The following is a 21,736-nucleotide window of genomic DNA, read 5'->3' as shown; positions in this document are numbered from 1 at the left end:
GGGCTGAAAGAGTCTATGGAGAGAGAATGGAGCGAGTACTCCAAGGCCCTGACCGCAGAGCTGCTGGCCGAGAGTAAATAGCTGCAAATGGACTTTAACCTGCTATCCACTCGGAAAGTAGTGTACTAAACGCGGCCAGACACAGGGGACCTTCTATGAACACCAGGATAAGGCTGGCCGCCTAGTGGCTCACCAGCTGAGAAAGCAGGCGGCCACGAGGGAAATAGCGCAGGCAAAAGATAGCAGAGGCAGACTGGTGGTGGAATAAAAAGAGGTCAACTGAGCATTCGAGACGTTCTACCGAGGGCGGTACACCTCCGAGCCCCCCGACGGGGATGCGGGGATGAAACAGTTCATTGACGGACTGGAAATACCAGTTGTGGGAGAGGACAGATGGGGGGGGGGGAGCTGGAAACACCAATAGTTCTGGGAGAAATCACAGAGCATCAGCTCCATGCAGGCGGGGAAGGCACCGGTACCGGACGGGTTCCCGGCGGACGTCAACAAAAAAATTGCACATGTTCGCAGACTCCCTGGCAAGGGGCACTTTGCTTCCTACACTAGTGCAGGCCACAATTTCAAAAAGACAAACACCCAACGGAATGTGGATCATATGGACCCATTTCGCTGCTAAATGTGGATGCGGAAATACTAGCAAAGGTCTTGGCTAAAAGGCTGGAGAGCTGTGTACCAGAAGTGGTTGCAGAAGACCAAACGGGCTTTCTCAAGGGTAGGCAGCTCACTACGAATATCAGGTGGCTGTTGAATGTAATAATAAACCCCCCTGGGGAGGGAATACCAGAGATCATTTCCCTCGATGCAGAAAAGGCTTTTGACAGAGTCGAATGGAAGTGATGTACCATCAATTGAACGCGAGACAAGTTGCTGAACAAAAGTATGGCTTTAATCTACTAGATGTTAGCCCTGCAGTCGATTACAGTAGAAGGACGACCGCCGGGAGAACTGGGTATTTATACCCCGCCCTGGAGGCGGGGTTAACTCAGCCTCTCGACCAATCGGGGAGCCATCGTATGACTGGTCTCAACCAACCGGTTGAGAGGCACATGACCTACCAGGGCCAATGATAAGCCGGTGTTCTGCACCAATGGAAGGCAGCTATGCTAATCATACCACCACATTCACCCCTTGCGGAGAAAGAAGCTGGGGGGGGTGTCAACGAGAGCTTTGGGGGGGGGGGGAGAGAACTGGTGGTATGAGTAGTAAGGAGAGAAGGAAAAAAAATGTATCCTTGGCTTCCCACTGGCCCACACATTTAGCAACAGTACATAGTGTCCATACAAGGTCCATGGGGGTGTTGAAGTTAAATGGACTCGATCAGCCTTTTCAATGCCCGTGACGTCCTGGCAGACCGCCACAGTGGAGTTGGTGACGTTGGTTCAGCCGATGGTGGTGGTTCAGCTGATGTCCGGGACTCCGGGAGCGATGGTCCTTGAACTGTCTCCGTACCCCGGGCTGTTGGGGAGATGCCATGGATGGGGGAGGGGTGGCCTGGGTGGGGTGGCCTGGGTGGGGTGGCCTGGGTGGGGCGCTGGGGGAAAAAGGACAGGGGGGGGGTCTGTCGTGAAGGGGGGAGGGGGGGGAGGGCCGCACGCCGGCGGGTGCCAGGTCCCGGAGGGAGACCGTGCCCTGCCGACCGTCGGGGTACTCCACGTACGCATACTGCGTGTTAGCGTGGAGTAACTGGACTTGTTCCACCAACGGGTCGGACTTGTGCACCCGCACATGCTTCCGGAGCAATATGGGTCCGGGGGCGGCCAGCCACGTCGGGAGAGGGGATCCAGAGGACGACTTCCTGGGGAAAATAAGAAGACGTTCATGAGGTGTCTGATTAGTTGTGATACAGAGGAGGGAGCAGATAGAATGTAGGGCATCGGGGATAACCTCTTGCCATCGGGAAATAGGGAGATCTCTGGACCGGAGGGCCAGTAGTATGGTCTTCCAGATGGTACCATTCTCCCGCTCGACCTGTCCGTTACCCCGGGGGTTATAGCTGGTCGTCCTGCTAGAGGCAATGCCCCTGCTGAGCAGGAATTGACGCAGCTCGTCGCTCATAAAGGAGGACCCCCGATCGCTGTGTATGTACGCGGGGTAGCCGAACAGGGAGAAGATGGAGAGGAGGGCCTTAATGACGGTCGATGTGGTCATGTCGGGGCACGGAATGACGAAGGGGAAGCGGGAGTATTCATCGATCACCGTCAGGAAGTAAATGTTGCGGCTGCTAGAGGGAAGGGGTCCCTTGAAGTCTATGCTGAGACGTTCGAAGGGGCGGGATGCTTTGATCAGATGCGCGCGCTCGGGGCGGTAGAAGTGCGGTTTGCACTCTGCGCAGATGTGGCAGTCACGGGTTACTATCCTGACTTCCTCAATGGAGTAGGGCAGGTTGCGGGTTTTTATGAAGTGATAGAAACGGGTCACCCCTGGATGGCAGAGGTCCGCGTGGAGGGTGCGGAGGCGGTCTATCTGCGCGCTGGCGCAGGTACCGCGGGACAGGTCATCAGGAGGCTCATTGAGCTTCCCAGGATAATACAGGATATCGTAGTTGTACGTGGACAACTCGATCCATCACCGCAAGATCTTGTCGTTCTTAATCTTGCCCCTCTGTGCATTATCGAACATGAAGGCCACTGACCGTTGGTCTGTGAGGAGGGTAAACTTCCTGCTGGCCAAGTAGTGCCTCCAATGTTGCATATCTTCGACTATGGCCTGGCTTCCTTTTCCACGGAGACGTGGCGGAGTTCAGAAGCCTGGAGGGTTCTGGAGAAGCTGGCCACAGGTCTGCCCGCTTGGTTCCGGGTGGCCGCCAGAGCTACTTCTGATGCATCGCTCTCGACCTGGAAGGGGAGGGACTCTTCGATGGCGCGCATCGTGGCCTTTGAGATGTCCGCTTTGATGCGGCTAAAGGACTGGCAGGCCTCTGACGACGGCGGAAAGGTCGTGGACTGAATGAGGGGACGGGCCTTGTCGGCGTAATTGGGAACCCATTGGGCGTAGTAAGCGAAGAAACCCAGGCAGCATTTAAGGGATTTGAGGGTATTGGGGAGAGGGAGTTCCATCAGGGGGCGCATGCGTTCGGGGTCGGGGCCTATCACTCCGTTACGCACTTCGTAGCCGAGGATGGCTAGACGGTCGGTGCTAAACACGCACTTATCCTTATTGTAAGTTAGATTAAGGAGTTTTGCGGTTTGGAGGAATTTTCGGAGGTTGGTGTCATGGTCCTGCTGGTCGTGGCCGCAGATGGTGACATTATCGAGATACGGGAAGGTAGCCCGCAATCCGTACTTGTCGACCATTCGGTCCATCTCCCGTTGGAAGACCGAGACCCCATTTGTGACACCGAATGGAACCCTGAGGAAGTGGTAGAGGCGCCCATCTGCCTCGAACGCGGTGTACTTGCAGTCACTCGCGCGGATAGGGAGCTGGTGATAAGCGGACTTGAGGTCCACCGTGGAGAAGACTTTGTATTTCACAATCTCGTTTACCATGGCGGAAATACGGGTGAGAGGATACGCGTCCAGTTGCGTAAACCGGTTGATGATCTGGCTGTAGTCGATGACCATCCGGTTTTTCTCCCTAGTCCGGACCACCAGCACTTGGGCTCACCAGGAACTGCTGCTGGCCTCGATGACCCCTTCCTTCAGCAACCTATGGACCTTGGACCTGATGAAGGTCCGGTCCTGGGCGCTGTACCGTCTGCTCCGGGTCGCGACAGGTTTGCAATCGGGGGTGAGATTAGCAAACAAGGAGGGGGTGTCCACTTTGAGGGACGCGAGGCTGCAGACAGTGAGGGGGGGTATAGGGCCGCCGAATTGGAAGGTCAAGCTCTGCAGGTTGCACTGGAAGTCCAGTCCTAGGAGTACCGGTGCGCAAAGGTCGGGGAGGATAATGAGTTTATAATTTTAAAAAACCTTCCCCTGGACCGTGAGGTCCGCGATGCAGCACCCGGTGATGCGGACGGAGTGCGGACCTGAGGCTAACCTGATTTTGTGTTTTACAGGGTGGACCGGGAGCGTGTCAGGGTGTACGAAGCTTTCCGTGCTCCCGGAGTCCAGCAGGCAGCCCGTCTCGTGCCCGTTGAGGTGGATTTGCGTCGTCGTCTTGGCGAGCGTGCGTGGACGTGACTGGTCAAGCTCAATGGCCGCGAGCCGTGGAGAAGATCCATAGTCGTCGTTGTCGTCCGAGTGGGTGCTGGCAGGACCTTGTGTGCCAGTCCAGGATGGCGGCGCCCAGGACCCGCAAGTGGAGTCGGGGCCCCAAGATGGTGGCGCCCTGGACCGGCACGTGGAGTCGGGGACCGAAGATGGTGGCGCCCAGACCCGCACGTGGGGTCGGGGCCCTAAGATGGCAGCGCCCAGGACCCGCACGTGGAGTCGGGGCCCCAAGATCGCAGCGGCTAGGACCCGCCCGTGGCGTCCGGGGCCCAAGATGGCGGCGCCCGCTGGGCCCTCGTGGTTGCTGGGGGCGGGGTTAGCGGTGCCGGTGGGCCGATCGAAGCGGCTGAGAGCGGAGGCAGAGAGGCGCGCAGGCTGGGCGCAGGGGCCCATGGGGGGGGGGGGGGGGGGGAAAGATTGGTGTGGTGCGCTGGAAGGGCCCGGAGGAGGAGATCCCCGGTCGCTGCGTGGTACAGCAGCGTCCGATTTGGACTGGCAAACCGACGAAAAATGGCCCTTCTTCCTGCAGCTCTTACAAAGGGCGGATCGGTCCGGGCAGCGCGGGCGAGGGTGTTTGGCAAACCCACAGAAATAGCAGCGGGGCCACGCAGACTTGTTGGGGCGTCCCGCGGCGCAGGCCTGAGGGGGGTTGGGAGCGGCGGATGGCGGTGGGGAAGCGTGCCAGGAGGCCCAGGGCGCTGCAGCGCGGCTGGGGACATAGGCGTGGGCGTTTAAGTCGGCAGCCTCCAAGGAGGTGGAGAGAGTCCGTGCCTCAGTTAGGCTGAGGTCGTCTTTTTCCAGCATCCGCTGGCGGATAGCGGCAGACTGCATCCCAGCCACGGAAGCATCTCTGATCAAAAGTTCCATGTGCTCAGTGGCTGAAACTTGGAGGCAGGCGCAATTCCTCCCCAGGACAGCGAGGGCCTGGTAAAAATCATCTAAGGACTCACCGGGGAACTGTTGTCTGGTTGCCAGCAGATGTCGGGCGAACACTCGGTTTACCGGCTTAAGAAATTGTCCTTTTAGCTTGTCCATGGCCACGTCGTATTCCTTTTCTTCCCCTATCATCACGTAGGCCGCCATGCCCACGCTGGAATGGAGAATATGAAGCTTCTGTGCCATGGTGGGGGGGCTGCTTGCGGTCGCCAGATAGCTATCGAAACACGCCAGCCAATGCTTGAAGATTTACGCTGCGTTCGGAGTTTGCGGGCTGATGCGGAGGCATTCGGGCTTGATCCGGAGCTCCATCTTCAAATTTCTAGTAGATTAAATTGATGTACCATCAATTGAACGCGAGACGAGTTGCTGAACAAAAGTATGGCTTTAATCTACTAGATGTTAGCCCTGCGGTCGATTACAGTAGAAAGACGACCGCCGGGAGTACTGGGTATTTATACCCCGCCCTGGGGGCGGGGTTGACTCAGCCTCTCGACCAATTGGGGAGCCATCACATGACTGGTCTCAACCAACTGGTCGAGAGGCACATGACCGATCAGGGCCAATGGTAAGCCGGTGTTCTGCACCAATGGCAGGCAGCTATGCTAATCATACCACCACAGGAAGTACCTCCTCAAGGTACTGGAACGGTTTGGGCTAGGACCCATCGTCTGGGTGGGACTCTTGTCCAACGCTCCCAAGGCGAGCGCTCCAACCAATACCACCAGCTCTGAATACTATACTTCCAGCTACAAAGAAGCACAAGACAGCGATACCCACTGCCCCCGTTCCTGTTTGCACTAGCAATCGAACCTCTGTCGCTGGCCCTGCGGGACGCGCAAAATCTGGAGGGGCATTCAAAGAAGTCAGAAGGCATAGAGTCTCACTCTGTGCGGACGACCTGCTCCTGTACGTCTCAAAGCCAAAGGAAGGACTGCAAGCAATCATGCAGATCCTGAAAGAGTTCGGAACCTTCTCAGGTTACAAACTCAATCTGGGCAAAAATGAGGCATTCCCAGTAAACCCAAATGGGGGAGGGACAGAGCTGGAGGGACTCGTGTTTAAAATAGCCCAAAATAGATTCCGATAGCTGTGGATCTAAATAGCCAGAGACTGGATACAGATCCACAAGTGGATCCTGACCAGCCTGGTGGAGGAAGTTAAAAAAGACCTACAAAAGTGGGACACGCTCCCACTCTCCCTGGCGGGGAGAGTGCAGACGATCAAAATGAACGTGCTGCCAAGGTTCTTCTTCCTGTTTAGATCCATATCGGTCTTCATCCCCAAGGCATTCTTCCAAAACGTAGACAGCTTAATTATGCCATTTGCATGGGGGGGACAAGAATCCAAAAGTCCTCAAACCAACACTGCAAATAAAACACTTACAAACACCTATAAATAAACCACTTCCTCCACAAAGAGACAGTAGGATACCCTTGGGCCCTGGAGACCCCACTATTAGAGGACCTGATGAACACGGACAGTAAAGGAGGGGGACTCTCTGGGAAAATATACGGACAGCTACTAGACAGAGCCCGAACACCACTGGACGAGACCAGATGGAAACGGAGGGGCGAACTGGGGACAGAAGTGGGTTGGGGACTCTGGAGCGAAGCACTGAGCAGGGCCAACTGCACCTCCTTAAATGATACACAGATCACACCTGACCAGAACCCAAATGAACAGGTTCTTCCCGGAGGAGGAGGACAAATGTGAACAGTGTAAGAGGGGCCCGGCCAACAACACCCACATGTTCTGGGTTTGTCCCAAACTTGTTGTGTTCTGGACAGCCTTCTCCGAGGCAATGTCCAAGGTTGTGGGCGTGAGGATCAAACCATGCCCAAATGTGACAATTTACAGGGTATGAGAGCAGCCAGAGCTACACATGGGGAAGAGGACCGACGCCCTGGCTTTCGAATCCCAAATCACATGCTAGAGAATCCTGCTCGGCTGACAATCAGCAGCACGACCCACAGCTGCTGACTGGCTTGCTGACCTTGCAGAATTTCTCCATTTGGAAAAGATCAAATATGTCATCCGAGTGTCAGGGGAAGGCTTCCTTACTGCATGGGAGCAATTTGTCGGCTTATTCCAAAACCTGCTCGAGGCCAGCAACAGCCAGTAGAGGCGGAAACTGGAAAGTTTAAGAATTTAAAAAAAGGCAAGGAGGAACGTCAGGGGCGCACAGACTGTAAATAGAGAAACTTAAGAAAAAGCCTTTTTGCACTGTACAATAAATGAAAGCGAACGACAATGTATAAAATTTCGAAATCGCCAATAAAAAGGTTTTTTTAAAAAGGAGAGAGCGGAGCTAACATTTCAAATCTGGATGACTCTGTCAAAGGTAAAGGGAACTGGAAATAGGATGACATGTTTACTGTTGTGGGGGGGGGGGGGGAAATGGAGCAGCGGGGGCTGGATGTTCTGCACTCTTGTTGTTTCAGATTACAGGATCTGCAGTAATTTGCTTTTGTCTAAGTCTTGGGGCATACTGCCCATGATTTATTGGCCATTTATTTTCAGTGAGAAGCACACATTCAAATCTCCTTTCTGTGCTACAGTGAGTGAAAGTCATTGCTGGGAACAGGATTGTAAAAGAGACTCTCGCACCCAGTACAAAAGCAGTATTGGAATTTACTTCACCCAAAAACAAAACATCCATTGCTCCCAATTTCTTCAAGGAATCATTTTGCAAAGTACACGTTGAAAATTATCAAGGGCAGGATGGGCTGCCCATAACCAACCTAAAAGGGTCCGATAATGCCTTGGTTTACAGACAAACTGGCAGATAGGGATACAGTTCTGACATTTTATCTATCGTAGTCGTCAGTACCAACAAGAATGAATAGAAGTTTATCACTGTTCAAATTCAACATCAGATCAACATGCATAATTTATCATTTGTGGACCATGTCAGTTATGCAAGGATAAAATCCAGAGATACACCCTTCTTCGAGGTCCCCCCCCCCCCCCCCCCCCCCTCTGCAGGCAAAACGTTTAAAAAGTGTACAATGTGAACGGGCGGAGGGGGGGGGGGTGTTCAGTGTTGGGTGTGTGAGCAGGAGATGGAGCAGGAAAGAGGGTCAGTGGGTAAAGACAGCAATGTGAGGGGAGAGAACGGGGAGGTGAAGAAGAGAAATGGCAGGTTCAAAAGAAAACCAGCAAAAGTTGATCAACAGCATTTAAAATCCATCACTTAAAGTTAACAATGTGTTAATTTTTATAAAGCTAATACATGAAAAAACAAGCTGCTACATAGAGAGAGAGACTGAGCACTCAAAACAGAGGTGAGAAAGGACACAATCAGATGAGCGGCTGAAGGAACAATTGAAATGTTGGATGTATAAAATTTGTGGTGCCCTCTTGGGCAGTGGAGAGAAAGGGTGCGCAACCTTAAGAAATAAAAACTGAAAAATTACGCATATTGGTCAATTTTAAGCACGTCCACGCTTCACAATTGATAAGTTCTCAATCTAATAAATGACATCTTTGTCAAATTAAGCAGATGGATCATCACTTTCCAAAGAATTACCTCATCTGACTAATTCATCCTCCCACATCACCAACCTCACAGTCCTGTAAATAATTGATCAAAAACTGCTTCTTATCCAATTCTCCTTGCCTTACTCATTCCTTCAATCTAATTCTCAATTCAAACTGGCATTTGTCTCTCTTGCCTACAATTAATGCTGGCAATCATTTCTCTTTTATTCCTTGACCACCCCTCATTCAATCTGCACTTGTTTTCAATCCCTGTCGAATTGAAATATTTTAAAATAATCAACCTGGGGGTACATTTATGGACTCCATCCAGTCTACACACAACAGAAGAAAATGCAATATATTTAAACTTGAGGAAAGAGAACATTCCCGTTTCAAAAAAGAAGAAATAGGAAGAGAAACTTTATGAGGAGTTCCATGAATATCAGGCACAAAACAGTAGCTTGGAGTTCTCATATTCAAATATTGGAAGAAATTAACCTGGCAATTTAGCTCAGAGTCGGGGAAGGAATTCAGTTAATTAAAGGAACAAAAAACATGAAGTTGAAAAAGGTCCTGTTGGGTGAAGTTAAAGTAAAAAGCAGAGAAAGCACTCTTGTGTTCAAGAGACAGCTGCAGTAACCAGATTTAAAGTGGGAACCAGACATCGAAGTAAATCAACGTTTGGTGACATCTTACAGCCTGAGAAGCAGTATTGGTCTGTTGACGCGGCTGGGTACCTGTGAGATTGCGTGGAAGCTTGAATGCATGTGACAATCCAGGACAAGGATTACTGAAAGGAGACTTGGAAATCCTGGATTTGGATCCTTGATGAAGGCATCCGAGAGTAACCCTCATGTGAGAGAAGATTTCAAAGTGTGCTTTTGAGAGAGGTGATTCGAAACTCTCATGTGGAAACCAGAGCTCCAGTCAGATCAGTTGGCTCACAGTGAGAAAAGCAGCTGAGGGGATGTGATGAGAAAGCTACACGTTTGTAGCAACATTTGTGAGTGATGTAAAACAATATTTGTTGTGGTACGATTAAATCTGATAACGCAAAGCTATGTGAGCAGGAAAGCGTTGAACTTAGGAACACTAAATGAGTTAAAGAACAACAGATTTTAACATGAATAAATGTAGATTATGCAAAAGAAGCAGGCGGCAATAAATATAGTTGGGACATAAAGAGGCCACTGGTAGAAACCAAAATAATTAAGTTGTGGATAGGATTCCTGATTGCAGTCCTCGGGTAACTGCTTAGCATGGAGCAGATATAATGATAATGTTTATTGGCGTCACAAGCAGGCTTACATTGAAGTTACTGTGAAAATGCCCCAGTCACCACAAGACTGCTCAGGTACACAGAGGGAGAAGTCAGAATGTCCAATTCACCTAAAAAAACAAGTCTTTCAGGACTTGTGGTAGGAAACCGGAGCGCCTGGAGGAAAACTGCGCAGACACGGGGAGAATGTGCAGACTCCGCAGATAGTAACTCAAGCCGGGAATCGAACCCGCTGTTGACCAACAGTGCTAACCATTCTGCTACTGTGTCGCCCATAACAATAAGGCAAATTAGGTAATCGGGGGAAATGATTTGAGTAATGGAACCCATAGAATCCCTGCAGTTGAGGAGGTGGCCATTTGGCCCATCAGGTCTGCGCCAACCAACCGAAAGAGCATGCTACCCAGGTCCACTCCCCTGTCCACCTCACCCTATCCCTAATCTAACCTGAAGGCGCAATTCTAACATGGCCAATCCATCAACCTGCACATCTTTGGACTAGTGAGATTAGTTCGAGTAGGTTTTGGTGGGCAGACCTTCCTTAAAAAAATAGATATATTCTAGACAATTCAGAGAAGATGGCACAGTGGTTAGCACTGCTGCATCATAGCACCAGGGACCCAGGTTCAATTCCAGCCTTGGGTGACTGTGTGGAGTTTGCACTTTCTCCCCGTGTCTATGCGGGTTTCCTCTGCATGCTCCGGTTTCCTCCGACAGTCCAAAGATGTGCAGGTTAGGTGGATTGGCCATGATCAATTGCCCTCAAGCATCTAGGGATGTGCGGGTTCAGTGGGGTTACTGGGTTTCATAGATAGGGCGGGAGCCTGGTTAGGGTGCTCTTTCAGGTTAGGGTGCTCTTTCAGAGTGTCAGTGCCGACTCAATGGGCCGAATGGCCTCATTCTTTACTGTAGGCATTCTGTAATTCTATGAAGCTGGCCAGGATGATTCCAAACCTTAGAATCTAAGGCTTCAAGGATCAACTTATACAGGAAAGCTCAAGCCATGAAACTTACTTTCACTCGGGTGAAACATGATACAGATCAAAGGGAGGTACAAGTGAATTGCTTTTTTGTACATGAACTTGAACAGAGAACTGAGGACCACAAGAAACAAAAACAAATTCACAGCTGTTGAAATTGGAAACCTGATATTTTTCCCCCTTCATCTGACGGGAGCAGGCAGTGGTGGGTAAAAGGGGTTATGGAAGCATTAGCAATACCACTGCTTGACTGTTTTCAAATTAAACATTTAGGCTGAGCAGGGAACGCCACAATCTGCAAGCTTTACCAGGACTGGACCCCGTTTAGCACACTGGGCTAAATCATTGGCTTTTAAAGTAGACCAAGGCAGGCCAGCAGCACGGTTCAATTCCCGTACCATCCTCCTCAAACAGGCGCCGGAATGTGGAGACTAGGGGCTTTTCACAGTAACTTATTAAAGCCTACTCATGACAATAAGCGATTTTCATTCATTTAATCAACTGTAGCCAATTTGCTGGGTTGAACAATCCTTCTCACACACTAGACAAACAAGCAATTGCAATGCTGTATCAGACATATAGGCAAGAAAGTTGCTGTTAAAATCTTAAAGGTTTTCAAGGGGGACACTTCTTCAGAATTGTTTTTAAATGAATAGAAAGTTCAATTATCTATGATGACATAAATCACTGCATTATTTACATGCAATCTTTCTAATAAAAACCATACGGCTCGTACTTTTCCCCAAGTTGACTGATGAGAGTAGTTCTAGAGCAGATTTAGGTGGGCAGACATCCCTTAAAAAACAGATGCAGTCTAAACAATTCAGAGCATTCTAATAGCATTACAGATGTATCGCAGCATAAATGTCACAAAATCATACTTTGTGCACAGAGATGTTCTTGGAGATTATTAAATGTGGTCTGTTTTTCCTGTGTGACACTTATGCACATGGCTAATTGATCGAAGCTTAAAATATTTATACTCAAGGAAGTTAAAATGGAATGTTTGCCCCAGACTACAAGATTGTTTTCCAGAAACAAAGATCTATTCTCTTTTCGAAAGGTAAATGGATTAAATGGTTCATTTGGGTACCACTGTGTCCCACATTTAGCTCTCAGTGCCCTGGACGTTTGAGAAACAAATATAGTTAGTTTGGGTCTTATTCAGTCTTCTCTTCAATCGGCTTCAACAATTTTGATTAAGCCAAATAAACTAAATTAAATAAACCGAGGGATAAATTAAAAGGGTCAGCCTCTTAAAGGGACACTGCCTTAAACAAAAAGGAATCACAAATGAAACATCAAACTAAAATATGATTAAACGGGTCGATAAAACACCTCAGCCACTGCGGGGTCATGCGGGTTTGTTTTTTAAGCCATGAAGAACAAATTTCCTTCCTTATTCTGAAACCCCTTGAACCCTTCCCAATTTGGTTGCACCAATGAAAATCCTGCCCCAACAGAAAACCTGGTAAAAGGCTGCACCGTTCATCAGCAATTAACTTCAGCTAGCCTGCGGCAACAGCTCAAAAGTAAAATCCAATCCAATAGATGCTTCGGACTCACATCATTGGCAGGTTGGTGAGGGCAACACTGAATGTTTTTACATTCATAAAATTAAATCGGTAACAGTGAAAGCAACAGTAACTGCCTTTCACAAACTGGCCAAAAGCCCATTCACCTGCTCTAGCTGGGAAAGGCAGACAGAAACAAGCAGCAAACCAAGCCAAAAATAGTAAAATGGGAATGTAGGCAATTAACAAGCCTGTCTTCTGCTTGTGATTATATTATCAACCAAACAATTCTGGCAGCTTCTGGTGGCAATTACGAATAGTATGTTGAACATGTCCCCAAGGCAATAACAGTTTATAACTCAATGTACTTTTTAACAACTGGACTGGCAGAGAAGCTGTCACTGACAAACACAGACACCTTGAACCAAAGAGGGCACACTTCAGTCAGTCTCATGAAACACAACAAATTTATTCTTATCTCTTGTGACAACCTTCACTAGCAATTTGCTCAAGTCATCAGTCCATCTTTGATCAAAAATGATAAAGCATATGTGCCCACATAATTTGTGTGCATCTTTGGCTCGGTCTATCCCCATGTTTCATGCATTGTTCTCTTGTTCCCTCTGTAACTATGGTTTCCTCTCAGACACTGTGTGTGTGTGTGTGTGTGTGTGTGTGTGTGTGTGTGTGTCTGTCTGTCTGTCTGTCTGATATCTCTCGCTTTCTCTTCCCTGTGAAACTAGCAATGTGTGTCCTGGGCAATACTCAGGTCCATGTAAAATGGCTAAATTTGGAACACAATGGTACTCAAAGGAGCCATTTTATCCACTTACTTTTAGACAAGAGAATAGATCTTTGCGGACATCTGTGTTCCGTTGTTACTGTCTGTAGTTCTCCTTCTCTATGGGTCATTCTTGCTCGCTCTTTTCATCTGTCGCTTCCTATCTCTGCCCGCCCCTCTGTGTAATTTTGACCATCTCGGTCTGCCTGTCTTTACTTCACGGTAAATTCAATTCAGCAAGATTTCTCGGCTTAAGAAACAGAGACATCCCTTATGACTTGCCATTAATTAGGTACCATTAAACAGTTCTTTAGGGATAATTTACATGGCATAATTACAGATTACAAGGGGGATGAGGTTAGTGATTTACAAATCCAAAGTAATCTAAATCTGAATTTAAATCAAACAGTTGCAGGCTGCAAATTTAAACTAGTCTGTGTGTGGCATATCCACAGACAGAAATCAGTTTATTTTAAATACAATTGTTGAGCAGTTTCAAATTCAGTGGGCTGGGTCACACTAGAAATAACACAACTTTCCCCATCTCCAAACATAAATTTCTTTCATAACAGAAACCGTCTCAAGATATTCTATATTTTATGATTGTCTGCTGACCTTTATCGACACTGGCTAGTGACATCATTACACATTGATATGTAAGCTACTGTGGGGTCAGATGCTGAGCACTGCTGGGCCCCAAGACAAGAAAGATTGAGCAAAACTTTTAAAAATTGTATCCAGTGTCAAAAAGTGAGTCAGGATCTAAAGACGTATATGTTTTTCAAAAGTATATTTTACTCAGAAGATTTGTATAAGTACATTACATAACAGTTCAATACAGATCAGTTTCATTCAATACAGTAAATGAGGTGCCTTACTACATTTGGCATTGCAGATTATACTTACAATGTGCATTAACATGTCAAATATTTGTTGGTGCATACAGATCAAGGGGTTTTATACAGGTTCCAGCCCCTCAGTGTAATATGGTGAGACAGCACGGCGGCACAGTGATTAGCACTACTGACTCACATGAACTAAAATGAACTGACCGGGTTCAATTCCGGCCTTGGGTGACTGTGTGGAGTTTGCACTTTCTCCGTGTCTGCGTGGGTTTCCTCTGGGTGCTCCGCTTCCCTCCCACAGTCCAAAGATGCGCGGGTTAGGTGGATTGGCCATGCTAAATTGCCCCTTAGTGTCCAAAGATGCACAGGTTAGGTGGGGTTACGGGGATAGGGCAGGGAATGAGCAGAGGTAGGGTGCTCTTTCAGAGGGTCGGTGCAGTCTTGATGGGCCGAATTGCTTCCTTCTTCATTGTAGGGATTCTATGGTTCTATAATCTTTCCCAATTGAGCTTTTGTGGTGGCTACCCCAAGCTTTGAAATGTTCTTCAGTATGTAGACCTGGACTTTGGAATGTGCCAGTCTGCAACACTCAATTATTAACCGCTCTTTGAATGAAATACCGGCATGTTTCAGTGAGGCCAAAGAGCACCTTTCACTAAGCTGACAGTCCTCCAGCAGCATTTAAATATTGTTTTGATGTGCATCTCTGGAAACAACCCATAGAGCACCAAGCCCTGCATTTCAGGGCGGCACCTCGACAAAACCCACTGCATCTCTTGCCAGACCTTCTGTACAAAGGCACATCCCGAATGGAAGAAGGTGATGGTATATTCTCCACTGCAGCCGCTCAAGAGGACAGGAGCAGAAAGACTACAGGAATGCAGGTAGGATTTGATGGCGAGGGCCTCTCATGACCAGCCAAGCTAAATATTGCTGCTTGTTTAAAAATTCTGGCAGAGGCATTCTGCCAAAAGATGTTGACAGTCTTCTCAGGGAGCCACCCATCAGGATCCACCATCTCCTTTCTCACAGGGCCTTGAGGATGTGGACAACTGTCTGATGGACTTGAGATCAAAGGTGTTCTTTTGCAGAAACCTTTCCACAATGGACAGGTGGAACCTCAACATGTAGTGGCAGTGTATTCCTGCCGACATGGTCCATTTCTGTCCAGAAAAAAATGGAAGATGGCTTGGGTGACCCCTCCACCAAGGCGCAGAAGTGGGATAGGGTCAGACCTGGACCTTGTTGAGCAACACCGTTGCCTGCGATTGTCACCCCCCTTCTGGATGGGTTTGACAAGAGGTTCGTCAATACAACCTTGCCTGACTCCAAATCTGAGTGGAAAATTTTGATTCGCACCAATTGATTAAAACTGTGGCACTGATGTTTGTGCAGAGCAACTGGTTCCATTTGTAGATTCCTTCACCAAACCTCATTTTGACGTTTTATAGGCATGCAATATTTGTCAAAGTCCTTTCCCTGATCCAAGCTAATGGGGTAGATGTCCATTTCCATTCCATAAAGGGATCCGATCCCCAGTAGCATGGGGAGTGATGTAGTGGCATTGTCGTTGGACTAGTATTTCAGAGACCCAAGTTAATGCTCTGGAGACCTGGGTTTGAATCCCACCATGGCAGGTGGTGAAATTTAAACTCATGGTTGAATGATGATCATGAAACCATTGTCGATTGTCATAAAAACCCACCTGGTCCACTAATGTCTTTTAGGGAAGGAAATCTGCCACCCTTATCTGGTCTGGCCTACATGTGACTCCAGATACACAGTAATATGGTTGACTCTTAAATGCCCTCCGGGATGGGCAAATAAATGCTGGCCCAGCCGGCGCCACCCACATCCTGTGAGTGAATAATAAAAAAGCTTTGTCGTTGTTGGTTATCACAGATATTCCTTCCGGGTACAGCACTGGTCTCATCAGTGTGCATCGTCATCACTAAAGCTGTAATTTCAACATTAACTAGTTTAATTATTTAAATATTGAAAATTATATTAAAAATAACCATCAGCATCAGTAGCAGTTCAGAAAGGCTCCTCTACCCGATGGCGAAAATGTCTAGAGTCCTGTGATGGCATCCATTGATGAGACACATTTAGTTAATTAATGCCTATTTCCAGATGCAACTAGTGAGTTTATTTTGGAAAAGTGGCTCATTGATATACATCTTTAAACTATTCCATATAGATTACCTGTATTAATCTCCACCATAGAATAATGTTAAAAAATACAACTTTTGCTCGGTGAAGGTGAATTAAATTGCTCTCAGAAAGAATAAGTAGTATTGGTTTTATTTCATTGATCAAACACAACAACCAACTCTTGCACAGTACAATAAATGGAGTAGCAGGTCCCATGAGGCTTGCTTGAACAAAATCAAACAGCAGCTTCAACCAATAATTAACATCAAGGTGAGCATGCAACGTTTTCATGCACTAGTTAGAACACTGGAGCTACCAGTAACAGGCAGGATTAAATTGTCATTTGCAGAATCTGGCCATCAGCATTTTAAAGAAATGCCTCCCAGTGAGCATATTGCGTACTGTCACTGGAGAAATGAGATCACTTTTAGAAATAACATGCCATTCTCACTTTCTTTTTATTTACTGTGCTATTTTTAAGAGAACCACTCATGCAGAATGTATGGTGATTGGTGTGCTTGGCTTCATCAGGTGCAGAAGCAGATGGTGCACACTAATCCAGGTTTCTCTCTGGTGCCACCGCTGAAATGTTTGATTTAATATATTCCGCATCTTCATCAGCCACAACTGGAATTTTGAAAAAGATGTGCATTTGTGCAGCATGTTTCACTATCACTGAACACCTCAAAGCACTTTACAGCTAATTAAGTGCTTTTGAAGTGCAGTCATGAAGGAAACACAGTTGGCAATTTTCACAAATTCCCACGAGCAGCAACATGATAACGACCAGCTAATCTGTTATTGAGATGTTGATTGAGGGATGAGCATTGGCCTAGACGAAGGGGACAAATTTCAGGCTCTTTTTCAATATGATGATTGTACAATGCTCAGCACCACTCATGATTCCTCAGATACTGAAGCAGTCAATGTCCATGTGCAGCAAGACCTGGACAACATTCAGGCTTGGCTGATAAGTGGCAAGTTACATTTGTGCAACACAAGTGCCAGGCAATGACCATCTAACTATCTCCCCATGACATTCAATGGCATTTCCATCGCTGAAACCGACCCCCGCCACCCACTGTCAACACCAGGAGTCATCATTTACCAGCCATATAAACACTGTAGTTATAAGAGAAGGTCAGAGGCTGGGAGTTTTGCAGAGAGCAACTCATCTCCTGACTTCCCTAAGCCTGTTCACCATCTAAAAGACAGAAGTCAGGAGTGTGATGGAATACTCTGCACTTGCCTAGAAGAGTGCATCTTCAACAACCTTCAAGAAGCTTGACACTGACAGGTCATTAAGCAGCACATTTAATTGGTACCCCATCCACCACATTCAATATCCACGTTCCCCACCACTGATGCACAGTGGCAGCAGTGGGTACCATCCACAAGATGCACTGCAGCAGCTCACCAAGGCTCTTTTGATATCAACTTCTAAATCTACAACCTCTATCACCTAGAAAGGACAAGGACAGCAGATGCCTGGGGAATACCACCACCTGCATGTTCCCCTCCAAGCAGCGCACCATCCCGACTTGGAAATGTATTGCATTCTTTCACTGTTGTTCGGTCAAAACCCCAGAACTTCCTTCCCAGCAACACTGTGGGTGTACCGACACCAGAAGGGCTGCAGCAGTTCAAGGCAGCAGCTTATCACCATCTTCTCAAGTGCAATTCGGAGTAGGCAATAAAAAATATTGGCCGAGTCAACAATACCCACATACTGTGAAAGAATAATTAAAAGAACAGCCACATATTGAGGTCTGGGAAATTGAAACTGTATATTCATCTGCGGTGTCCCAGGCCCAAGTGAATTAGCCATGTAAATGGGGTACAGCACTTTTGAAGTGCTTCCTCATAAAATAGTAATCCATTTGCAAAGTATGCGAGCTGAGTTGGGAGGAAAGATTGTTAATATGCTCACTGTGAACACAGTACAGTGGGATAATAATACAGCCATTTCAACTTGAGCTGAGCTTACCACTAGCCTCATTAGCCCGTCAGCAAATAGCTGAATGCTGTTTATGCCAGAAAATTGGTATCACTACAGCCAAATCTTGCTGCAGTCGAGTTGATGAGGTGGTCCCATTAGGTAGCTATCTTAAAATCTGCATCGTTGGAAAAAAATTAACAGAAATGTAGAGCATCACATATTCCCAACATCAAAGTAATCATTAAAGTCAAAGAACAAAGCACGTGTATAAGAAAAAACAGAACAAGCTCACGACTGGCTCCAAGTGATTACACTGCCCAATCTGGAACTGAAGGGAAAATGCCAATAATAACTGCCTTAGCAAAATGAAATCTGATGATAAAGTCACGTTCTTTTTCCCCTTATAAATCAGAAATGTCAAAGGACGGTAAAAAGCTCATTCTCATTATATGCGTCTGCTTGGTTTTAATTCCTGATTATGTTATTCTTGGATTCGGAAGCAATAATAATTATTGACCCTCTCCCCCCACAATTTAATGATGCAGTTATGCCGCCATTTTCCAGCTGGTGCAAGGAGACTTCACCCACATATCGGTGGTTGAGCAGCTGCCCTTGTGAAGACAGATCCTGTTCTGAAATCCAAGTCAACTGTTGCGAGATCACCTCAGGGAAGCTGCCTCATGCTACTTCAGTTTGACAGCACGTCAGCTAGAACTGCAGTGCACTGTGAAACCAAGTTTTTTTTAAAAATGCTCAAGCACACCATTGAAGGCTCCCTGCCCTCAAAACCACAACCATCCCCTCGAGACACTAAAATTCACTGCAAAATCCTAGAACAAAAAAGCCTGGAATCAGTAGCTACATTAACAACATATCTTTACACCGGCCAAAGGGGAACAAAATAAAAACACAAGAATATCATTTCTTTGGCGCACTGAGAGCACATTCAGTGGAAAGACCTCATGCAGGAGGAGTTTATCAACATCGTCAGAAACATCACATTTGTTTGTCATTCTAACACATACCAACTCATCTGTCTGCAGGCAGAGTTATTTTCCATGTGATGTGGCTACTCAATGTCATCTTCGCTCAGTTGGTATCACTGTGGTCTCTCAGTCAGAGGATTAGAGTTCAGGTCCCACATTTGAAAGCAAAATCTAGACGGACATATGCAATTCTGAGGTTGTGCTGCATAACTCACTGCCCCAGCTGCCCATGAGCGGCTGAGAAGACAGTTAAGTTTGCATGGTATTAAACAAACGCAGGGACCTCCCTCATGTCTGAATAACATTTCTCACTGAACCATCACCACGAAAACAGGACCATCAATTTTCATCACCCCCAGTTTGCAGCAGCAAAGGTTTGAAAAAATTGTTTCCATCTTTGCCTGCTTAGCAGTCTCTGCAATTCAAAGGTGTCCCCTAAACAAATCTCTTTACATTATTATAGATAGGCAATATAACTTGTTTCTTGATGTGCAGCTGAAGACAACTATTTGGAGCAAAGCGTATTGGAAGATAGGGTCAAATGATTTAGAGTTTATTCCACTGACAGATCAAAGGGGCTACAACATCATGCACGGATAACGACTTCAGGGATTCCTTCAGCCAGCAGAGTGACTTGATGGCGTGTGTAAAAAATATTATTTCGTAACACAGGCAATGCCAAAGTTAAGGTAGGGTCTCCTTCCTATCTAAACACCGAGTTCAATTCAAGACAAAATATTTATTTTTGGTCGATGGCGACTGATCTTAAATTTGGCTCCATTGTACTTTGTACTTAGAGCCAGAAGCACTGATGAATTTACAACTGTTGTCAAGACTGGTCAATCATATAGCATCGGACTCCAATTTCTACACCCCAGTAACTGAAATATGCTGTTGAATGTCTCAATGAGCTGTTTGGTGTGCGCACGTGCTGACCCAGATTCCTCGTCTTCAGTGTTTTCAACACATGCAAATACAGTAATTAATGTTGCGCTGCACGGAAGTTGCATCTCGGCTAACATTACCCACCAAACCGATTCAGCTTTAGCTCAACCTCAGTGCATAATCACCAGAAATTGCATTTCCATAGCAACAAGGGAGAAAGACAAATCCATCCAAATTTAGTAAAACTGCCGTGCTCTTTAATTGGCAGAATTGATGAGTAGAATTTTGCCAAGAGGCTGCCAATTTAAAACACATCAATTCTAATTTCCTCAGTACTTGCTTTATCGCTTTATCACTCAAACTTGTGATATCACTTCCTCAGTAAGGATGTGAAGGGCACTGGTCACTGCCAGGCAGGGTCTAACATGTTAGGATACCTGCTGCCCACGGTGGCATAGTGGGTTAGCCCTGCTGCCTCACGGCGCCAAGGTCCCAGGTTCGATCCCGGCTCTGGGACAGTGTGTGGAGTTTGCACATTCTCCCCGTGTCTGCGTGGGTTTCGCCCCCGCAACCCAAATATATGCAGGGTAGGTGGATTGCCCATGCTAAATTGCCTCTTAATTGGTAAAATGAATTGGGTACTCTAAATGTTTTAGAAAAAAAAGGATCCCTGCTGCCAGCAAATGCAATGGAAACTGAAGGGTCAATGGCAAAAAGACGTACGCCAAGTTACCAATGTTTGAAATAGGCTTTCATTATTATAGGCAATCAGAAGCAGGTCAATCTATTGCCAGGGTAATGGACTCAAGGTCAAGAGCATTTAGAAGTCACATGCACCGAGCCGAGTGTCAGAATATTGTGGGACCAAATTAATAAAATGGGATGGCTAAGTTTCCCAAACTATTTTATTGAACAGTTCGTGGGTTATTTATTTTTTTCGAACACATTTCCAACATGGCTGCCGAGAAAGGTCACTGCCCTTTCCATGGTAACAACTATTTTTTACCTATTGGTTGCTTTTATAGTAAACTGTCTTTATAAAAGAGATGGTTAACAATTGATTTCGACAAAAATTGATTGGTTTAAATTCTTTTTTTTAAAGTGACTAGAACATTTGAGTCACCTGGTACAGAGGTCTGGACACGGCAAGATACAAAATTATTCAATGTAAATGATTCCGAAGTTAACTTCAAGCAAAATAATAAACCTGGTCATTTCCTCAGGCTGGCCACTTTCAATATTTGACAGGTGGACAGAGCAGGAGCGAACAAATAGCAGCTGCACCTTTACCCATTCTTTGCCTGATCCACTTGTCCAAAAGGTGCCAAGAGGCGGTAACCCCTCACTAACCGCCCATTAGTCTGAAGTGAAACAGGAGAGGCTATGTTAGATAGGGTGCCTTACAACCAGAAGAATACTTTTTCAAAAATAAATCATACTGAAGTATAATCCAAAGGAATATGGCGAGCAAGCAGTCTAATTTAAAATGTGGGATGAAAAGCATACATGCTCCTTTGGAAGGGATGGCTCCCCTTTTCCATGACCACGGATACGGCTTCAAGCTGCACAAGGGTAAAAAAGCATGGGGCACACTCACTTCCCATAACCGTGAGTCATCCAAGAAAACTAAAAGGACCAGAGAGTCCAGTGGGACAGTTTGCTCATAGGCCCCAGCTCCTCAAGGCAGTGTGAAATGTCAAACTTCACAACTGTTTCCATTGTAACCTTGGCCTTTATCAAGCTTCCAAGGAAAAATAAAACACAAGAGGCACGAGTGCATTTTCT

The 21,736-nt window shown here is 46.9% G+C and overlaps 1 protein-coding gene and 1 long non-coding RNA gene across 3 annotated transcripts in view; one reads left to right on the top strand and one right to left on the bottom strand.

Annotated features, from left to right (window-relative positions):
- The window catches only part of LOC119978229 (liprin-alpha-2-like), a 768,706-nt gene that overhangs the window by 554,449 nt on the left and 192,521 nt on the right, over positions 1–21,736 (bottom strand). The window lies entirely within an intron of this gene.
- LOC119978230 overlaps positions 1–21,736 on the top strand; it is a 32,822-nt gene that overhangs the window by 1,528 nt on the left and 9,558 nt on the right. The window contains exon 1 of one of the 2 annotated variants that reach the window (XR_005463405.1): positions 14,567–14,871. The exons of the other annotated variant lie outside the window; for it this stretch is intronic. This is a non-coding gene — a long non-coding RNA (uncharacterized LOC119978230). Of the gene's footprint in view, positions 1–14,566; positions 14,872–21,736 lie in introns of those variants that run through there. 2 annotated transcript variants of the gene reach the window in all.

Source organism: Scyliorhinus canicula, chromosome 15 (assembly GCF_902713615.1).
Source record: "Scyliorhinus canicula chromosome 15, sScyCan1.1, whole genome shotgun sequence".
Classification (NCBI taxonomy): Eukaryota; Metazoa; Chordata; class Chondrichthyes; order Carcharhiniformes; family Scyliorhinidae; genus Scyliorhinus; species Scyliorhinus canicula.
This window is presented reverse-complemented; position numbering and strand designations above follow the sequence as displayed.